Genomic DNA, 13146 nt, shown 5'->3' on the forward strand with positions numbered 1-13146 from the left:
TAAAAAGACAGTATAAGTCATTATAATCCGTAATTATGTCCCCACTGGATTCAACAAATGCCTCGTTTATAATGGGTTTTAATGTTTTTGAATCGTCGCACCGGCCGGACAGGGCATCATAGTATGTTAAGGGGCGTAACATTTCCGTCTCACGCTTGAGGTATTCGGCCAATCACAACGCATTGGATAGCTGGCCAATCACAGCACACCTCGCTTTTTCAGACCGATGAGCTTTGTAAAAATCGACACGTTTCAAAAAGGCGGGGCATAGAGGAGAAACAATAATGTACAGTATGTGGAAAATAATGTGTTTTGCTTTTACTTTAAACCGCATAAACACATTTCATTACACCAAATACACAAAATAATGTTTTTTTTAGCAACATCATATGACCCCTTTAATTTATTGAAAAATTTTTTACAATAGGCCCATGAAAGTTTTTTTTCCATGAAAGTCTTGTGTATTTAATCTTTCTGGTTATCAGATGAAGGCATAAAACATTAATTTAATTTATCTTTCAATCAAATGAATGTTAAACAAACTCTTTATTTTTTGGCAAAGGGGTTTACTATTACAGGTTGCTATGAGGACCTTTTAAGTTTCTGTGTGTATCTGATATGACAATAGTTTTACTCAAATGAAATGGTAAAGTGCTCATGAAGTACTCTCAGAGCAGTTCTGGGGATGTTGTTCATATACATTGCGAGCGTCACATGTGCTTCAGTATGTGTGTAGTAAATGAAACCTTGCATCTGTGCAATTTGTTTCTTCATTAGAACAGATTTGGAGAAATTTAGCATTACATCACTTGCTTATCAGTAGATCCATTGCAGTGAATGGGTGTTATCATAATGAGAGACCAAGCAGCCAATAAAAACGTTGCAGCAATCCATATGACTCCAGTCCATCAATTGACAGCTTGTGAAGTGAAAAGCTGAACTATTGCTTCTGGCTAAAATAAAAATCCTCCATCAATAGTATTGCTTTTTCTGTGCATTTGAATGGTAAAGTGCCCTGCAAGTACTGTAAAAATCATTGTTTCATTTTTTTTTTTACTCACTAAAATAACCTGATTCAAACCCCATAATATCTCCAATAGCTGGCCATCTGTTTGGTTGATGATATGTCTGAGGTCTGCATTTTGTGCTTTGACATTATCTAGTGTTTAGTGTTTTAGTTAGTGTTTTCATTCTTACACAGACTGCATGCATTTACTGCCGACATCCTTTATACGCAATTCCATAGTGCTGATCCCTATTAAGCTTTTATACAGTATGCACTTAATGGGATTCTATACAGAAGCAGTCTTCCAAAGAGAGCTCATAGAGTTGCTGCAAAAAAAACAAAAACACACACACAGAAAGAGAAGTAGTTGATGAGCTAAGCAGTGTGCCCAGCCCTTTTTGAACGAATACACTGTCTTATCAAAGTCCTCTCACTGTCGACTTCTTGTTCCTGTTCATAAAATAAAGGTCAACCTTTCAAACAACCCTGCTGTCAAGCTAAAGGCCACAGACTGCTGCATGAGCTCACGGGCTTGGCACATTCTGTTCCTAAACTTTCAACGCTTGGTTTTGCAAGGCTCTGTGTAGAACACACACACACACACACACACACACATATTCTTTGCATTTCCCACTTGCTAGAAACACATCAACTGTCCAGATCTTTTTGTCGTATTGGGCTATCACACCATTCTGGGTCGGGAAGTATTTTGTAGGTGCTCAGATGATCTTTAGAAGAGGTTCTTTGTTCCAGAAGACTGTCTAAAGAGGTTAGAGCCAGTTATTGAGTTTTCATTGATTTTCTGCATTCCACTTGTCTTTTCCTATTTACCATCTAGAATGCTGATTGAATCTCATAGACAACTTTTGAAATATTATAAATGTTTTACTGCCATTTTTTTAATCAATTTAAAACATTCTTGCTTAATCAAAACAGTAATTTTTTTTTTCATAAAAATCTTGCCGACTCCAAACCTTTGAACGATAGTGTTTCTCATCTTGTTTTTGGTCTCTTCTGGTTCCTTCCACTCATGCTTGTCAGTTGTCTTGATGCTAGAAAACTTTACCTTTATAACTGTGGTCAACAATTTCTCGCTTTGAAGTCTGCCTAACGCTACACACTTTTATACCCAAATGCAATTGGTCAGCAACTCACAGCCTGACCCTGTTGAAACCTTATGATGATTTTAAGCCTCTCTCTCCCCCGCCGAGTTTGTGTAACTGAAAATTGTCTTTTTTTCACCTGAAGTGCATTTCGCACCCCTGTGTCACTGTGGCAGTCCAAACATCAAACACCAAATATCTTCCTTTTCTGTTTGTGTTTATACGGTCCTCAAAGGCAACTAGGGCTGTGCAATTAATCTTGCACAATCTTAATTGCACAGCCTTAAAGGCAACATTTAATTAGCATTCTCTCTGAGGGAGCCTGGTCAAGAAACTGGTCCTGTTCCTGGGTGAATCAATATGAAGACATACGGCATAAGGCATGACTCATTGTGTGACTCCACTGAGAGTTCTGAAAGTGGGCGACCATTACATTACATTTTGTGGTCACATGGATTTGTTTGTTTGTTGCTGTGCATCTTGCCAATTTTAGTGCTCTCATCTGTTAGTGCTCATCTCCCTGAAGGACATGAGCTAGATGTGTAGTAATAAAACAGGACAAAAGCAGATGTAGTTTTAAGATTGAATTTACTTAGACCAGTCACTCTAGTTTATTTGCTCAATTTCTTGTGAAAATGAGTTAAACATTTTACCTCACCTCACTTCATTTTGTATTCACTGGGCCAAAAAATCTCTCAACCTTGCAGTATAATGTTGGCTTATTTATCTTGCAGTTGTTGTTTCTTACTTTGTTCTTTAGGGCCTTTATTTTTTCACAGGTATTGTGCACTGCACCATCTCTGCATTCACAATGCGTAAAATGTAGCTCATAATAAATAGCTACAACATGTAGGTGAGAATTATTAAAATATATGCACTTGCACAAATGAACAGATCAAATCCATAGTTTGAAGTGAAAAACTGATTTACATCAAATGATTGTCGAGTTACAAAGCTACTTCATTCTGTCTCTTACAGGAATAGCTGCTTGTTGAGTTTAGTGTGACCTTGCACTGGCATCTTATTTACTTGTTATTTGCTTGCCAAGTGCCAAATGGAAGTAAAATTTGGAGTGTTTCTTGCCAGCTGGCCCTCGCTGATGGAAGTCACGAGTGATTTAAAATATACAAACTCTCTACTAAAAATCTGTGGCAACTTTCATGTCTTCTAACTCCCTCAGTGGAAAATATACCATGTATATGAGAAATGAGGAATATTAAACCAAACACGTCATATTAAACCAAAACTTAAATTGTCCCATAGAGACAAAAATCAATATAAACAACACCTTTTTAAAAAACAGTTGTGAAATACAGTAGACAATACAGTTTTCACCTGCCGTTAATTTTGAAACTTCTGGTGAGAGATTTACAAAAATGTTCATCAGATTATACATCCATACATCAGCATGCTTCTTTTGCAAATTTGTTGATTATATAAATATAGGTGTCACATTTGATGTATCACACAGGTCGTGATGTGTGAGTCACTCTCGTCTGCTTGTCTCCACTGTGCACGCTCACCTTAAGGCTCTGGCTGACACGCTATTGCATGTGGCTCTTTGAAATCAAAGTGACTGTGGTGTAATATGAATGTAATGTGATCTCTTTCTCCTTAGGCAGACCCTGCACCCCCTCCTCTTCCTGATGTTTTCCCATCCCTCTTGCCGCACATTCTCATTAGCATCTGTGACAATTACGGCGTCCATTTCTGTCAGCAAAAGAGAACGAGGGAGAAAAAAACCTGAATAATGCATTCAGCAGGTTGTGAGGTTTAATTTCTGGATCGTTTTTCCTCCAGCCTCGTTCCTGCCCTCTTTAAAACTCTTAATCTCCCTCTCAAAAGGAGCAGTGTGGTGCCCATTGTAATGGTGGTGTTATTGCGGTGCCCCCCCAAAAGAGCAGATCCCTGAATCAGTCACGTTTCATCATTTATCAAAAAAGCAGTTTGATGTGTAAGATCTTGTATCATAGCAGCAGACTCGCAGCCATCAGGACCGCCATTGGAAATGAGCTTAGCCTAGTTGGACCAGACATCCTTGTCCTGTCAGCACTTTCTTTACGCATTAATTAACAGATCCGGAATTAATTAACTAAGCCCTGAAGCTTCTGTTCTTATTTAGCCCTACATGTCACGTTTACTATTGTCTGCAGAGCTTGTCTGGGTTAGGTCAGAGACAGTATAAGGAGGAAGAGATGTAACAGAAGAAATTACATTGCTCAATATAACAATTGTCTCAAAGCAAGTCCGGCCTTTCAGTTACAAGTGCCAATCTTGTCAGCATTAGCTGGACCAGCCTAAGGGATAGCGTCTAATAAAGATAACATCTATTTGAAAATTTGCTTCAACGTTTTCGAGGATGTGAGCTCCAACGCTCATGCAGCCGCTGAGAACAACTTCACCTCGGCCAGATCTTCTGGAATCTGCTGCTGGCTCTGTCTCTAGAGTGGTTAAACGTGAGATATAATTAGTTTTGGGTAAATCTAACAGGCAGTCTTTGGTCTCATTAATCTATTATTTGTTCCAGAGCAAATAGTTTTGGCTGAGGGCAAAATCTCATCACGTTATATTTTATGTAACTTCAATGCTGTATATAACGCTGACTTTGTACTTTTGACTGAATTGCCTAGTAACCTTTATGATGGCTGTTGTTGTTATTAAACATTATTATTCAATAAATAATATTTTATATACGTAATAGTATTTAGTATTTGGAAACAGCGTGTGTGTTCGTTATGGTGATTTTAGTGACATTGTTCTGCCATTTAGATGGCGACAAGAGACTGTTTTTACAGGTCAGCAGTAAAGACTTTTATATTGAAAGAGACTAAAGTGCTGTTTTGAACAAGAAAGTTATTTTTACTTTTAACAACAGCTTGTACACAACAAATGCACTGAGCAGTGCTGTCATCAGAAATCACCCTTAACAGATGAAAGGATAGTATGACAAAGAGAGCCTATCGCTTTACTCAGCAGATATTCAAACTAGAGGTCGACCGATATGGGTTTTTCTCTGGCCGATGCCGATATTTAGAAATCAGGGCAGTCGATGGCCGATATATGATGCCGATTATTTTGGCTGCTATGTTTGGCCGATTTTCTTTTTCTTTTTTCCCCCTTCATCTCATAGAAGTGAGTTTGAGTAAATTTTATTGCTGGGTACAAGATAGTAATAGTAGAAGTAGCCTAATTCATAGTAATAATACATGACTCAAAACTTCTTCTTCTTCATCTTACATGACTCAAAACAGTTCCGAAGGATGCTTTTTGTTTACATTTGCTGACAGACACCAGTGTTTCCCACACTGTAAAAAAAAATCCGTAAAATTTACGGTAAAAAAACGGCAGCAGACTTGCAAATACAAATTCATTATCTGCCAGCAGGAGGCGCTGTTGGAGCGGGAGATATAGCGGTTTCCCCGGTAACGGCTGTAATCAAATAAGCGCTGTGCTCACAAACGCTACTTTATCAGGCATTACTGAAAAGACTAAATGAAAATGACATCGAAGCAATGCTCCAGACTGCGACCAATTTTTTCTGCGAGTAAATTTTGTGCGCTGGTGCGACCACCGCATTGTTCCAACTCGTGTATTTCTGTTGCATATGAGAAACATAAAATGGCAAACGAAACAAAAGTGTAACAAAATCCCGCTACTCATTTGAGCTGTGCAGCGCGGACCGTTTATCAGCTCGGACCATGACGCAAACAAACTGGTCCGAGCTCAGAACAGCTTTACTCGGGAACCAAAGTTGATTTCACGGCACTGTTACTGCACAGCGCTGTGAGATCCAGTGAGAAGCATTTGAATTCACCGCAGAATGAATAAAGATTACTGCGAGATCTAATGAGAAGTATTCAAATTCTGCACAGAAATCTCTGTTATAAACAGATCAAACGGCGTTGACGTAGAAAACCAGAAGTAGTAACGCTGTCTATTAGGGGTGGGAATCGCAGGGTACCTCACAATAATGTGACGTGACATGTGGCCAAGTACGGTGACCCATACTCGGAATTAGTGCTCTGCATTTATCCCATCCAAAGTGCACACACACAGCAGTGAACACACACACACCGTGAACACACACCCGGAGCAGTGGGCAGCCATTTATGCTGCGGCGCCCGGGGAGCAGTTGGGGGTTCGGTGCCTTGCTCAAGGGCACCTCAGTCGTGGTATTGAAGGTGGAAGAGAGCGCTGTACATTCACTCCCCCCACCTACAATCCCTGCCGGTATGAGACTCGAACCCGCAACCTTTGGGTTACGAGTCCGACTCTCTAACCATTAGGCCACGACTTCCCCTTTATGTACGATATGAATCACGATACATGGCTCACAATATGATAATATCACGAATACAGCGATTCTGCGATAATCTATATATTGCTAGACAATCCTATAACAATACATCACGATATCTGTCTAACTATGAAAACAAAATGCCTGTGAAAAGGTTAAGTGCAAGTTTTCTCTGCAAGTCCAATTCAAGTCCAATCTGATAGAAAACAGCACAAAAAGTTCTGTAAATCAAATTTAACGTTAAGTAAATTAATCATTGTATTCTTGGACTTATTAAAAGCTTTCTTTGTGTGTAAGCCAACACATTTAACTGCTTATCAACTTATATACATATATATATATATATATATATATAGGCTATACAGCCTCTATATATAAACCTGGTACATTTCAAAATTTACCTGGGGTGTTTTCTCAAACTTTCCTCTCATCATAAAAACAGAGCCCCGCAAACATGACATGCAGAGAAAAAAATTGCCGTTCACATGGCATCTTTTGCGCGCTCAGGTTCGTTATTTCAAATGTAGACGCGCGGCAAGCACACACACTGCACACTTCTGCGCCGCATTACGGCTCTGACAAGGTTTTGTTTCGTCGTCCATGCCATAGGTGCAGATTTATGTTTCTGCCGGTTGGTGCCCACTGCGCACACTGCATAACGCGCACTTGTAATATCTAAACAGAGAGAGAGCATCCAGTTTTGTTGACATAAAACTGGACGCGCCGGCGCCGCTCTCTCTCACTCATATAGTGAGGGAAATCCACCTGCGATCCGAGCTGAGAGGTTTGGCTACTCACGGACTCAATATGCGCTCTCCAATGATAACTTGATTGATGGCTACAGTCCACACTGATGGCTGTTCCGGGGCAGTTTTTTAGTTCTCCATAAACATAAGACGCAATCTGGGAAGCACCACCACAAGAAGTCTGGAGGTACTGCCGCTCCAGTAAGCCAAAAGTGATAAACAGCCACATACTGTCTATAACCGTGGTGTTGTGGCAGAAATAGTCGAATTATTACAGTATTCATTTCAGGGTTTGTACAGCTTTTTGAGAGAGAAATTCAAGCAATTTCAATGACTTACAAGCATTTCACACAACTGTTTCCAGCACTTTAAAGTTCCTAAATTATCCAATTTGAATGTTATTTTCAATAGGATGTCCAAAATATACTGCAGTGAACAAACACTTATGTAAAATTAAAAAATACATCAAATCACCATTATAACCTGTAGATAGGGCTGGGTTTTGACACAAATTTCACGATTAAAGTTACAATTACATAATATTTCTACTTCAATTAGTTTTTCTTTTAAATATAAACATTTTAAATGGTGGTTGTCATAAAAAATATAAATTAAACATTGAAGAATGTAAAAGTTATAATGAATATATTATATGGTGCATATATTTAGCAAAATGCTCCTCTCTACAGTTTATTTTTCTAGCTGACTAATGAGATTATGGTCACCGAATATGAGGTAAATGTGACGTTACGTGATATTGTTTACAAGCCGTTATATTGACATCTTTGCACGGCTGAAACACTGATTGAGCGAATACATGAGACAGGATATGCATTGTAAAGTTGTACTCTTTCTTTTAACTTACCTTCGGATGTTTAGTCATGTTTATTTTGTGCTGAAACTGGTATTAATGTGGAGGAGATGATCAGTTCACGTGCGCCTCGCGCTGCCTTGTCAATGGGCGTGCTGCGCTACAGCGATCACTCCACATTAAACAGCGCCAAAACGGCATTTAGTGTTTGAATACTGCAATACAATGAACATAATTTAAAATCTGAGACTTTGTTTCATATTAAAAGTACCAAAGCACAATGCTTATTGCGATTTATTGGATAGGAGATGCCCTTCAATGTTCCATCTATTAACTGAAAACAGGCTAGACTAATCGATTCTTGGGATTCAAGAATCAATATCGTTTTGCAAAAATGAGAATCAATTATAATCGAGATATCAATATTTTTTACCCAGCCCTACCTGTAGATGCCAGCAGAGGAGCCCTTATTGGCTTATTAGTCATTAATTTATACCTTTTCCTTTATATTTTGAAATTATAAAATAACAGTTATAAAATCACTATTATAAAGTATCAAATCATCAAGAAATCAGATTTTGTCAGAGTTTCACTCTTTTTTGTGTATGAAGTAAAAAACGTCACAAAGTGCTTTGAAAAACAAACTTTTCTTCAATTTGCGACTAAATCACACATAATCACTTGTTGGTCAAGTTGTTGGTCAATTTCATATATGACTATAGGAGAGTAATGGTACATTTAATAAGAGTACAATTAGGGCAGCACGATAAATCGAAATGGAATCGAGATCGCGATTCGACAGAAGCTGCGATTGTCATGCGTATCTTTCAGTGAAGCACGGTTCTGTGATCAGCAGTAAATCTCCATCCAAAGGCCAGAGGGTGCTAGGGATGCGTATCGTTAAGGTTTTAACGGTATTACTACTCTTACCGATACTGCTTATTGATTCAGTATTTTAACGGTATTCTTATCGGTACTTTTTGTTTTATATATATTTATATATACAGGTGCATCTCAATAAATTAGAATGTCGTGGAAAAGTTAATTCATTTCAGTAATTCAACTCAAATTGTGAAACTCGTGTATTAAATAAATTCAATGCACACAGACTGAAGTAGTTTAAGTCTTTGGTTCTTTTAAATACAGATCAAAACAACAGCCAACCTCAATGACAGATACAGAGTTCAAAGCCTTGTTTACAATCACAATGTCTGGAGTGTTTTTGAAATAGTCACTGTCAGACGTGTTGTCATAAAACCAGTTCAATTCAACAGTAGTATGCTGGTAAAACTTACTGTCTTTATGTATTGTTTTCAAGTCCTTTACAATCAAATCAACCAGGCGATCGTGTCTGGACACATACAGTCCTTTGTAACAACAACATCCATTTAAGATGTGGGCAACCGTTTCATTTTCCTGTTGATTTTGATGTAACAGACAGTAGGAGTTGTAATTTGACGGGTACCATATTGACAGATTGTACATAGTTGGAAGACATTGTAGTCGTGCTTTAATCATAAAAATTAGAATATCCTCTGAGATTGAAAAATTTGTCAAAACAAGTGGGATACTGAGTTGTCAGCCGATTGAAGAAGTGCTAATTTTCCCTGTAGTTTCAAGCCCATCCAGTGCCGGGCATTTTGGGTTTTTCTGAGGTGAAGAAGTGAGGCTCTTACATTGTTGGTCGATAGTTGACTAGGTGCACTTTCGGTGTTGAGAACCGCTAGAGCAGAGATATGCGGGTCTGTTATTATGTTCTCATTAAGAGCCGCTACTGCTCCATCAGGTCCCTGCAGTCCTGTACGCTGGCAAAGATAATTTAAATCCAGCCAATCAGAGCGTACTCCAAATCCGGCTGTTTTGATGTCCAATTTTCCATTCGGTTTTAATTTAAATCCAAGAAACTGGGGCTCGTTGCACGAAGCAGCCGGTATTTTACGCCGCTGTAGATGTAGAAAAAGTGACTCACGTGCCAGCTCTCTGACAGATGTATCGTCGTTATTCAGCATGTTAAGAAGATGACCTGTTCTGGAGGCAGTATAAATCCATTCAGTGTTTGGGACACCGAGACCTCCGTCTCGGCGCGACTGGAAAATAATATCTCGGGTTGTATGGCTATTGAGGCAGAACCATTTTCTCACTAGCTCCGTAACCGATCTTTCGGGCACACATTTGGAAGTATAATAATTTTGTACAAACTGCCTGCTATTTGTACAAGCTGGTGCACTTGGGTATTTACTGTGATTAAGAATAACTTGGATTGCTTTAGCTTTTCTATTTTGCCATAAATATGCTAGTTTGTCTTTGCCCACCTGCTTTTGCTCTTGAGTTGCACTCCGTGACGCCCCGAGTGCCGGCTGAACGACGTCCCGCAAGAAGCGCAGCTCCGCCTCAATCCAGTTTCCAAGAGAATCCCTGGTTTGAACTTGAGGGAGGCCTCTGTTAATTAATGGCATTTTTTTTCAATACACAGGTTGTAAACTTTAAAAATGGTAGTCCCAATGGTCTCCCATTTCGCCAAGTAGTTGAAAAAGTTCCGTTCTTGAAATAAACTCCATTTAAGATGCAGATGAGTTTAATCCATTCTGTCGGCCTTTCTCCAGAGAAAACGAAGTTATGCCTATCCTCAAAGCCTTTCTCCAACCTTTTTCTTCATTTTGAAATGAAATCCACTCATCCTGCCCTAAAGTTCTTACGAGACTCGAAAAATCTGTATTAGTCGAACTATCATCCGCTGAGTGTTGTTTGGGCTCAGCGTCATGTATAGTCCATGCTTGTTTGTAGATCCTACCAGTCTGTAGGGCGTCTTTAAACATGCTCTTTATAGTTGTTATAAGGCACATTGTAAAAAGTAGTAGCCCTAAGTCAGCCATATCAAAATGCACTCACTTCCCTGCATTAACGCTGGCAGTTACAACGGGTGCTGCTAGAAATTCATGCGGGGGAAAGCCCAACACACACACACACACACACACACCAAAGCTATACCTGTTAAGTTGGCTGTGGGTGTGCTGGACCCATGGCACCCATTGCAAGGCCAAGGAGTAATCGCACTGGAAGAGATGGATGCAGTGTTTCTGATTGATTACCTAGGCTCTGGTGGCCCACCATGGTCTAATCTGTCCTGCCACAGTTTCATAATCTTGTAATAATATAAAAGATCTCTTAAATGTTGTATTTTGCACCTGCATTTTGGGCAAGCATCTGTCAGTCAAAGTAAAACTGAGTTTGCACTTTCAGTTCAGCATTGTGTTCACGTGAGCAGCTCGCGATTCTGTGCATTCAGCGTCTCAGATCGGCTTGTGTAATCTCTGCATGTGCTGCCGGTTTAACGTGCTTTTTCAACCCCTATAGACAAAATACTTTGGGAAACACTGGGACACAGTTTTATTTCCTTTTTGTAAACAAACTGGCCTAATTAAAAAAAAAATAAATAAATAAAAATTACTTGACTCCTGTATGCATACCAATAAGTCCTTTATAAACCCTTAGCCAGCACGTCTTCTGCCTGTGACTCACAAGAGAGTTATGTAACTGGCCTGACATGATAGCAGAACCAATGGGCTTAGTGGGTTTTTTCCCACTATCTGACTTCTTGGAGTGGTTTATAATGTTTGGGTGCAGGCATGTTCATGTGTGGCACAGATGTGACAGGCACGTACATTTACCGCTCATTCAAGCAAATCTGAGTCTGATTGCTTTTCTGCTTCATTAGATTTAATAATAAAATTGAGCTAATAAATTACTGCTTTTTTCTCTTTTTGGTGCAGCTGGTCTTCTAAAGCACAGAGCTCATTAAATAGCACATTAACAATACTTTAATGTATATTAAGTACTTTCTGTATTTATGACACACACTGTGCATTTAATTTGTAGGCCTCAATTGTGTGGTATGTTGCTTAGAATCCTCCTATTTATTTATTTTTTAGAAGAGAAATCAATATAACAGATAATAAACAGTATGTATTGTGCTATTTTTTAAATGCTGGTCTGTGTACATATTTGTCAGACATATGTCTTTGGTGCTGTTTTTTTTAAGCATCTTGCATATTTTAGGCTATGTTACAAATTTTAAAATATGGCAACATTTTATACATACATTTATATATATATACGTCTTGTGAAGTGAAAAGCTAGTTAAAAAACGTCTTGGAGTTTTAAGTTAAAATTGCAAACAGTGATAGATTTGTCACATAGAGATGCCAAAGAGTGAACATTCCCTCAGAAATACGTCACATTATGGATGTAAAACGAGTTATGATGAATGTCATTTTGGGGGGACTCAAAAGCTTAACTGCTGTATTTTATGTTTAAAAAATTGTAAACAAAAAGTGAAGAAATGTAAAAAAGGATTGTTTCACTAAATATTAAAATTTTTAATTAGCCTCAAAGTATTTTAAACATATAGCATCTGAAAACACGCTGGTCTCACAGCCCTCATGGGACAGGGCTTATTCTTTCACTCGTTGAAACATGATGCCTCTATGATCGGTGTTCAATGAGCCGGTTTCTTTACAAAGAGTAAATACTCATCTGCTCACTGAAGCCTGTAGAGTGAAATAAATGAGAATGTTATGCAATAGCCTGCTGTAGTCTGTTTTAGACACAACATGAGGATTCACACTGTTGCCATGATAGAGTGATGGAGTAAAAAAAGACTGTGTGCTTAGTAGGGCTGTGCGATTTGGGGGAAAATATCAAATTGCGATTTTTTTGACAGATATTGCGATTGCGATTTGATTTGCGATTTTAAATTTGCAAAGTGGTGTTTACTCAGTTGGCTAGAGCAGTGCTGATTGGGGAGAACGGGGGTGCGCTCACTATTGGTTAGTAAGACTGCAACTGCAACTCAAGGCTGGCAGTCATGCATATGCTCTGGAACAGAGTAATATCGCGTCCATATCTCAGGCTTTGCGATTAGGAAATCGCAACGTCTCAAATCGCGATTTCGAATCGATTTCGATTAATTGCACAGCCCTAGTGCTTAGTCGCTATTAGGGATGTAACGGTATGAAAATTTCTTATCACGATTATAGTGACCAAAATGATCACGGTTATCAGTATAATCACGGTATTGTTAAAATGTGCTGAAAATGTTCAAAAAGTACTGACACATAAATCATTTCACCAAGTTTTACATTTAAAATCAACAAACAACAAATAAAATGAGTTTTTGTTTGCAT

At 38.7% G+C, this 13146-nt stretch overlaps 1 protein-coding gene across 1 annotated transcript in view; it reads left to right on the forward strand.

Moving 5' to 3' along the window:
* caska (calcium/calmodulin-dependent serine protein kinase a) overlaps positions 1–13146 on the forward strand; it is a 192644-nt gene that overhangs the window by 41162 nt on the left and 138336 nt on the right. The window lies entirely within an intron of this gene.

The sequence above is a fragment of the Sinocyclocheilus anshuiensis genome, unplaced genomic scaffold (genome assembly GCF_001515605.1).
Source record: "Sinocyclocheilus anshuiensis isolate Anshui unplaced genomic scaffold, SAMN03320099.WGS_v1.1 scaffold628, whole genome shotgun sequence".
NCBI classification, from domain to species: domain Eukaryota; kingdom Metazoa; phylum Chordata; class Actinopteri; order Cypriniformes; family Cyprinidae; genus Sinocyclocheilus; species Sinocyclocheilus anshuiensis.